The sequence below is a fragment of the Coregonus clupeaformis genome, chromosome 24 (genome assembly GCF_020615455.1).
Source record: "Coregonus clupeaformis isolate EN_2021a chromosome 24, ASM2061545v1, whole genome shotgun sequence".
Taxonomy (NCBI): Eukaryota; Metazoa; Chordata; class Actinopteri; order Salmoniformes; family Salmonidae; genus Coregonus; species Coregonus clupeaformis.
In genome coordinates this window covers 22791131-22798791 of record NC_059215.1, presented here as the reverse complement: position 1 = coordinate 22798791, position 7661 = coordinate 22791131, and positions in this window count along the sequence as shown.

The following is a 7661-nucleotide window of genomic DNA, read 5'->3' as shown; positions in this document are numbered from 1 at the left end:
CCACCAGCTAAATCTTTGACATTAAAATGCCTATTTACTCTGTTCCATCTGACTGCGCAATCAACTGTCTCATCACTTTCTAAACTTGATCTCCACTATAAAAAGCCTCTAGACATTATCTCACATTTCCTTTAGGCTAACATTTAGTTTTCAACAGCGGAGATTTGTAAAAACCTTGCTTTCTGTCTCTCCGACATTTGCAAAATTGTTTCAATATTCAAATTAGATCTCCTGCTGTCCTATAATAATGAACGAGTCGGATGAGTGGTCTTGTTGCACTACGTGTAATGAGGACATGAATAAGGGGTCCTTATGGTATAGCTGACCCTACTCATTCCTGATTAATTTAGGATTTTAGACAAATCTGAAGGTTGGCCAAATCTCTGGAAACATTTAAGGAATCATAGTTTTGAGATAAATATTATTTAAAGTCACAGAGGGCTGTTGCAAGAAACTATATCAGATAATTTTTTCAGTTAATATCTATTGCCAGTTTTTAGAATTTTAAAAACCTTTTTCGAGAGTTTGAAATTGGGATCATTTGCTTTGGACAAGGGCATTTCCAGGCGGCATAGAGCCGACATGGAAATTAATAATATATCAAATCAAAATCAAATCAAATGTTATTTGTCCCATACACGTGTTTACAGTGCAGTAATATCTAACAATTACACAACATATACCCAATACACACAAAAAAGTAAGGAATGGGATTCAAGAATATATACATATATGCACAAGCAATGACAGAGCGGCATGGACTAAGATACAGAAGAATATTATAGAATAGAATGCAGTATATACATATGAGATGAGTAGTGCAAGATATGTAAACATTATTAAAGTGACTAGTGTCCATTTCTTAAAGTTGCCAGTGATTTCAATAGGCAGCAGCAGCCTCTAATGTGCTAGTGATGGCTATTTAACAGTCTGATGGCCTTGAGATAGAAGCTGTTTTTCATTCTCGGTCCCAGCTTTGATGCACCTGTACTGACCTCGCCTTCTGGATGATAGCGGGGCTCGGGTGGTTGATGTCCTTGATGATCTTTTTAGCCTTCCTGTGACATCGGGTGCTGTATGTGTCTTGGAGGGCGGGTAGTTTGCCCCCGGTAATGCGTTCGGCAGACCGCACTACCCTCTGGAGAGCCCTGCGGTTGTGGGCGGTGCAGTTGCCGTACCAGGCGGTGATACAGCCCGACAGGATGCTCTCAATTGTGCATCTGTAAAAGTTTATGAGGGTTTTAGGTGATAAGCCAAATTTCTTCAGCCTCCTGAGGTTTAAGAGGCTCTGTTGCGCCTTCTTCACCACACTGTCTGCGTGGGTGGACCATTTCAGTTAGTCAGTGATGTGTACGCCAAGGAACTTGAAGCTTTTCACCTTCTCCACTTGCGGTCCCGTGGATGTCGATAGGGGGTTGCACCCTCTGCTGTTTCCTGAAGTCCACGATCATCTCCTTTGTTTTGTTGGTGTTGAGTGAGAGGTTATTTTCCTGGCACCACACTCCCAGAGCCCTCACCTCCTCCCTGTAGGCGGTCTCGTCATTGTTGGTAATCAAGCCTACTACTGTTGTGTCGTCTGCAAACTTGATGATTGAGTTGGAGGCGTGCTTGGCCACGCAGTCATGGGTGAACAGGGAGTACAGGAGGGGGCTGAGCACACACCCTTGTGGGGCCCCAGTGTTGAGGATCAGCGAAGTGGAGATGTTGTTTCCTACCTTCACCACCTGGGGACGGCCCGTCAGGAAGTCCAGGACCCAGTTGCACAGGGCGGGGTGTCGTGGATAATTATCACTATACTTGTTAACAAATTCTTCCAGAGTTTTTGTTGGATCAAGACAGACTTTTATTACACGAAGCAACGAAAGCCGAGCTGGTCCATGGAGTATCTGCTTGCCATGACTTGGAGCTCTCCTTTTATACAGACACAAATGCATAGTCAAGCTTGTACAACATACATAGTTACTCCTCTCTATATGAATGAATAACATCTTTCAGTGTCACATGTTGGTTACTCACGAGGCTATGTGCGTTTCTCTAAGTGGGGCTTCTGTCTCTTATTAGTGGCATGACTCAAAAAATTATATACATACGTACGTTAAAGAACAATCACACTCTGTATTGACTATATTTACTATCCAAGCCTGCATCTGGAGTACAAAGTATCAATCATGTTCATTCTGTTTTACCTTTATCATTTCATAACACATTATAAAACATATCAATTAATACTTAAACATGGTTTAAACATGTCATCCGTAACCCATTCTCAACCACATACATTTAATCCATCCTCCCTGGCCACTCTGGTTTTTCCTTGTGACTATGTGCATGTGACTATGTGCATCAGGTCATAAGCACAAACAAGTGATAATACTAGTTCCATTGTTACTCCAATCTCCACACAGCCACAATGAGAAGTTGTATCTCCATCACATGTCATTGACATACCCAGACCAGCTGCAGGGAATTAGATAGATCATTTCATTTATCAGAAGTACAGCATTTGCACTAAAGAAATGTCTCTGCTCTGTTTTAACCCTTCAATTGGTTCCTAATCCATAAGCATTTAAGGCATATAGGTGTTTCATTCTACAACATATGTACTAGAAAATCATCCATAGGGGTTCAGACCCAGGGCCTCGAGCTTAATGATGAGCTTGGAGGGTACTATGGTGTTGAATGCTGAGCTATAGTCAATAAACAGCATTCTTACATAGGTATTCCTCTTGTCCAGATGGGATAGGGCAGTGTGCAGTGTGATGGCAATTGCATCGTTTGTGGATCTATTGGGGCGGTAAGCAAATTGAAGTGGGTCTAGGGTGACAGCTTAATATTGAAAGTACAGTATTTCTAAAAAAATATGTCCTTATAACCAGGTCTCAGGAATCAGGAAATACAGCTTGTGAAGGCCTCACTAGTCACTCAGTTCGATTTTTTTAAGCATATGAAGGACAACAATATGATAATCATGACCTCTATGCTTAATTTACAGAATTGATTAAAATTCAGAGCATTCTTTGCACTACTACCACTCAATCATAAGTGAGCAAAAAAAAGATAATGATCGAAGAAAAGGTAGTCTTTAATCTGGAAAAGGGTTAAAGCATGAATCCTTAGTTGCTACATCCATTTTTGGACTTATACATTTATGATATACAGTGAGGGAAAAAAGTATTTGATCCCCTGCTGATTTTGTACGTTTGCCCACTGACAAAGAAATGATCAGTCTATAATTTGAATGGTAGGTTTATTTGAACAGTGAGAGACAGAATAACAACAAAAAAATCCAGAAAAACGCATGTCTAAAATTTTATAAATTAAATTGCATTTTAATTAGGGAAATAAGTATTTGACCCCTCTGCAAAACATTACTTAGTACTTGGTGGCAAAACCCTTGTTGGCAATCACAGAGGTCAGACGTTTCTTGTAGTTGGCCACCAGGTTTGCACACATCTCAGGAGGGATTTTGTCCCACTCCTCTTTGCAGATCTTCTCCAAGTCATTAAGGTTTCGTGGCTAGGCCACTCCAGGACCTTAATGTGCTTCTTCTTGAACCACTCCTTTGTTGCCTTGGCCGTGTGTTTTGGGTCATTGTCATGCTGGAATACCCATCCACGGCCCATTTTCAATGCCCTGGCTGAGGGAAGGAGGTTCTGACCCAAGATTTGACGGTACATGGCCCCGTCCATCGTCCCTTTGATGCAGTGAAGTTGTCCTGTCCCCTTGGCAGAAAAACACCCCCAAAGCATAATGTTTCCACCTCCATGTTTGACGGTGGGGATGGTGTTCTTGGGGTCATAGGCAGCATTCCTCCTCCTCCAAACACGGCGAGTTGAGTTGATGCCAAAGAGCTCCATTTTGGTCTTGTCTGACCATAAACACTTTCACCCAGTTCTCCTCTGAATCATTCAGATGTTCATTGGCAAACTTCAGACGGGCCTGTATATGTGCTTTCTTGAGCAGGGGAACCTTGCGGGCGCTGCAGGATTTCAGACCTTCACAGCGTAGTGTGTTACCAATTGTTTTCTTGGTGACTATGGTCCCAGCTGCCTTGAGATCATTGACAAGATGCTCCCGTGTAGTTCTGGGCTGATTCCTCACCGTTGTCATGATCATTGCAACTCCACGAAGTGAGATCTTGCATGGAACCCCAGGCCGAGGGAGATTGACAGTTATTTTGTGTTTCTTCCATTTGCGAATAATCGCACCAACTGTTGTCACCTTCTCACCAAGCTGCTTGGCGATGGTCTTGTAGCACATTCCAGCCTTGTGTAGGTCTACAATCTTGTCCCTGACATCCTTGGAGAGCTCTTTGGTCTTGGCCATGGTGGAGAGTTTGGAACCTGATTGATTGAATGCTTCTGTGGACAGGTGTCTTTTATACAGGTAACAAGCTGAGATTAGGAGCACTCCCTTTAAGAGTGTGCTCCTAATCTCAGCTCGTTACCTCTATAAAAGACACCTGGGAGCCAGAAATCTTTCTGATTGAGAGGGAGTCAAATACTTATTTCCCTCATTAAAATGCTAATCAATTTATAACATTTTTGACATGCGTTTTTCTGGATTTTGCTGTTGTTATTCTGTCTCTCACTGTTCAAATAAACCTACCATTAAAATTATAGACAGATCCTTTCTTTGTCAGTGGGCAAACATACAAAATCAGCAGGGGATCAAATACTTTTTTCCCTCACTGTATTTTTAACCATTGATTCTTGAAGAATATAACTTATAAATGCCTCATGAGCTTAGTTCAACTGTCGTACCCCATCAGAACCTAAAATACAGTGAGGGAAAAAAGTATTTGATCCCCTGCTGATTTTGTATGTTTGCCCACTGACAAAGAAATGATCAGTCTATAATTTTAATGGTAGGTTTATTTGAACAGTGAGAGACAGAATAACAACAAAAAAATCCAGAAAAATGCATGTCAAAAATTTTATAAATTGATTTGCATTTTAATGAGGGAAATAAGTATTTGACCCACTCGCAATCAGAAAGATTTCTGGCTCCCAGGTGTCTTTTATACAGGTAACGAGCTGAGATTAGGAGCACACTCTTAAAGGGAGTGCTCCTAATCTCAGTTTGTTACCTGTATAAAAGACACCTGTCCACAGAAGCAATCAATCAATCAGATTCCAAACACTTCACCATGGCCAAGACCAAAGAGCTCTCCAAGGATGTCAGGGACAAGATTGTAGTCCTACACAAGGCTGGAATGGGCTACAAGACCATCGCCAAGCAGCTTGGTGAGAAGGTGACAACAGTTGGTGCGATTATTCGCAAATGGAAGAAACACAAAATAACTGTCAATCTCCCTCGGCCTGGGGCTCCATGCAAGATCTCACCTCGTGGAGTTGCAATGATCATGAGAACGGTGAGGAATCAGCCCAGAACTACACGGGAGGATCTTGTCAATGATCTCAAGGCAGCTGGGACCATAGTCACCAAGAAAACAATTGGTAACACACTATGCCGTGAAGGACTGAAATCCTGCAGCTCCCTCACGGTCCCCCTGCTCAAGAAAGCACATATACATGCCCGTCTGAAGTTTGCCAATGAACATCTGAATGATTCATAGGAGAACTTGGTGAAAGTGTTGTGGTCAGATGAGACCAAAATGGAGCTCTTTGGCATCAACTCAACTCGCCATGTTTGGAGGAGGAGGAATGCTGCCTATGACCCCAAGAACACCATCCCTACCGTCAAACATGGAGGTGGAAACATTATGCTTTGGGGGTGTTTTTCTGCTAAGGGGACAGGACAACTTCACCGCATCAAAGGGACGATGGACGGGGCCATGTACCGTCAAATCTTGGGTGAGAACCTCCTTCCCTCAGCCAGGGCATTGAAAATGGGCCGTGGATGGGTATTCCAGCATGACAATGACCCAAAACACACGGCCAAGGCAACAAAGGAGTGGCTCAAGAAGAAGCACATTAAGGTCCTGGAGTGGCCTAACCAGTCTCCAGACCTTCATCCCATAGAAAATCTGTGGAGGGAGCTGAAGGTTCAAGTTGCCAAACGTCAGCCTCGAAACCTTAATGACTTGGAGAAGATCTGCAAAGAGGAGTGGGACAAAATCCCTCCTGAGATGTGTGCAAACCTGGTGGCCAACTACAAGAAACGTCTGACCTCTGTGATTGCCAACAAGGGTTTTGCCACCAAGTACTAAGTAATGTTTTGCAGAGGGGTCAAACACTTATTTCCCTAATTAAAATGCAAATCAATTTATAACATTTTTGACATGCGTTTTTCTGGATTTTTTTGTTGTTATTCTGTCTCTCACTGTTCAAATAAACCTACCATTAAAATTATAGACTGATCATTTCTTTGTCAGTGGGAAAACGTACAAAATCATCAGGGAATCAAATACTTTTTTCCCTCACTGTATAACCTCCAATGTTTGTAAATGTAAACAAACACTGTATAGCCTCAAAACATGATTAAAACTATACTTTTGATATCATGGAGGATGAGTCTTTGCATCCATATCGCTGTCTATGAATTTGAGAGTGGTTACATTTCTTCATGCCCATCCCTCAGCTTCTTACCAAAACAGAGGCGGAGTGACCTTTGTTATTGTTTCAGTTAAGGATTCTAGTTTTAAATTACCCCTTGCAGTGCAATTATAACGAGCCTCTCCATGAACTTCCTCTTGCCTCACTTGAGGGTCCCTCAGGTCATGTAGGCCAGGGAAATGCTGACAGTACAGTACAGGCTCTACTTACAGTGCATTCGGAAAGAATTCAGACCCCTTGACTTTTTCGACATTTTGTTACGTTACAGCCTTATTCTACAATTGATTAAATAAATAAAAATCCACACAATACCCCATAATAACTAAGCGAAACAGGTTTTTAGATTTTTTTGCAAAGAAAAAAAAAGAAAAAAAAGAAAAACCTTATTTACATAAGTATTCAGACCCTTTGCTATGAGACTTTAAATTGAGCTCAGGTGCATCCTGTTTCCATTGATCATCCTTGAGATGTTTCTACAACTTGATTAAATTCAATTGATTGTACGTGATTTGAAAATGCACATACCTGTATGTATAAGGTCCTACAGTTGACAGTGCATGTCAGAGCAAAAATCAAGCCATGAGGTCGAAGGAATTGTCCGTAGATGTCACGGTTTCGGCCGAGGCTGCTCCTCCTCCTGGTTCGGGCAGGCATCGGCGGTCGTCGTCCCCGGAGTACTAGCTGCCACCGATCTATGTTTCATGTTCGTTTGGTTTGGTCTTGATGTTGTACACCTGTGTCTAGTTAGTCCTCATTAGTGTTCTATTTAAGTCTCGTTGGGTGTGTCTGTGTTTGTGTGTGATTATTTCTGTCGTGTGTTGTGCTTGTATTTGCTTATTCGCTCGGTTGAGCTTCACTCCACTGTGTTGGAGCGTTTACGCACATGTTTAGTGCGCCTTTTGTTTGTGTCGCCTTCGTGCGTAGTTTTGCCTTCGGGCAAGTTTTGTTCGTATTTTCCTTGTTGGAATTTGAACTAAAGTCTTTTGGACTATACTTCGGTGTCCTGCGCTTGATTCCACCACTACACCCACCTACAGCATTCTTGACAGAATCACACACCACCAAGAATGGAATCAGCAGGAGCCGCAGCAGCCCAGGCGACGCTGGAGGACAAGGTCCGTGAACAAAGTGACCAGATCCTGC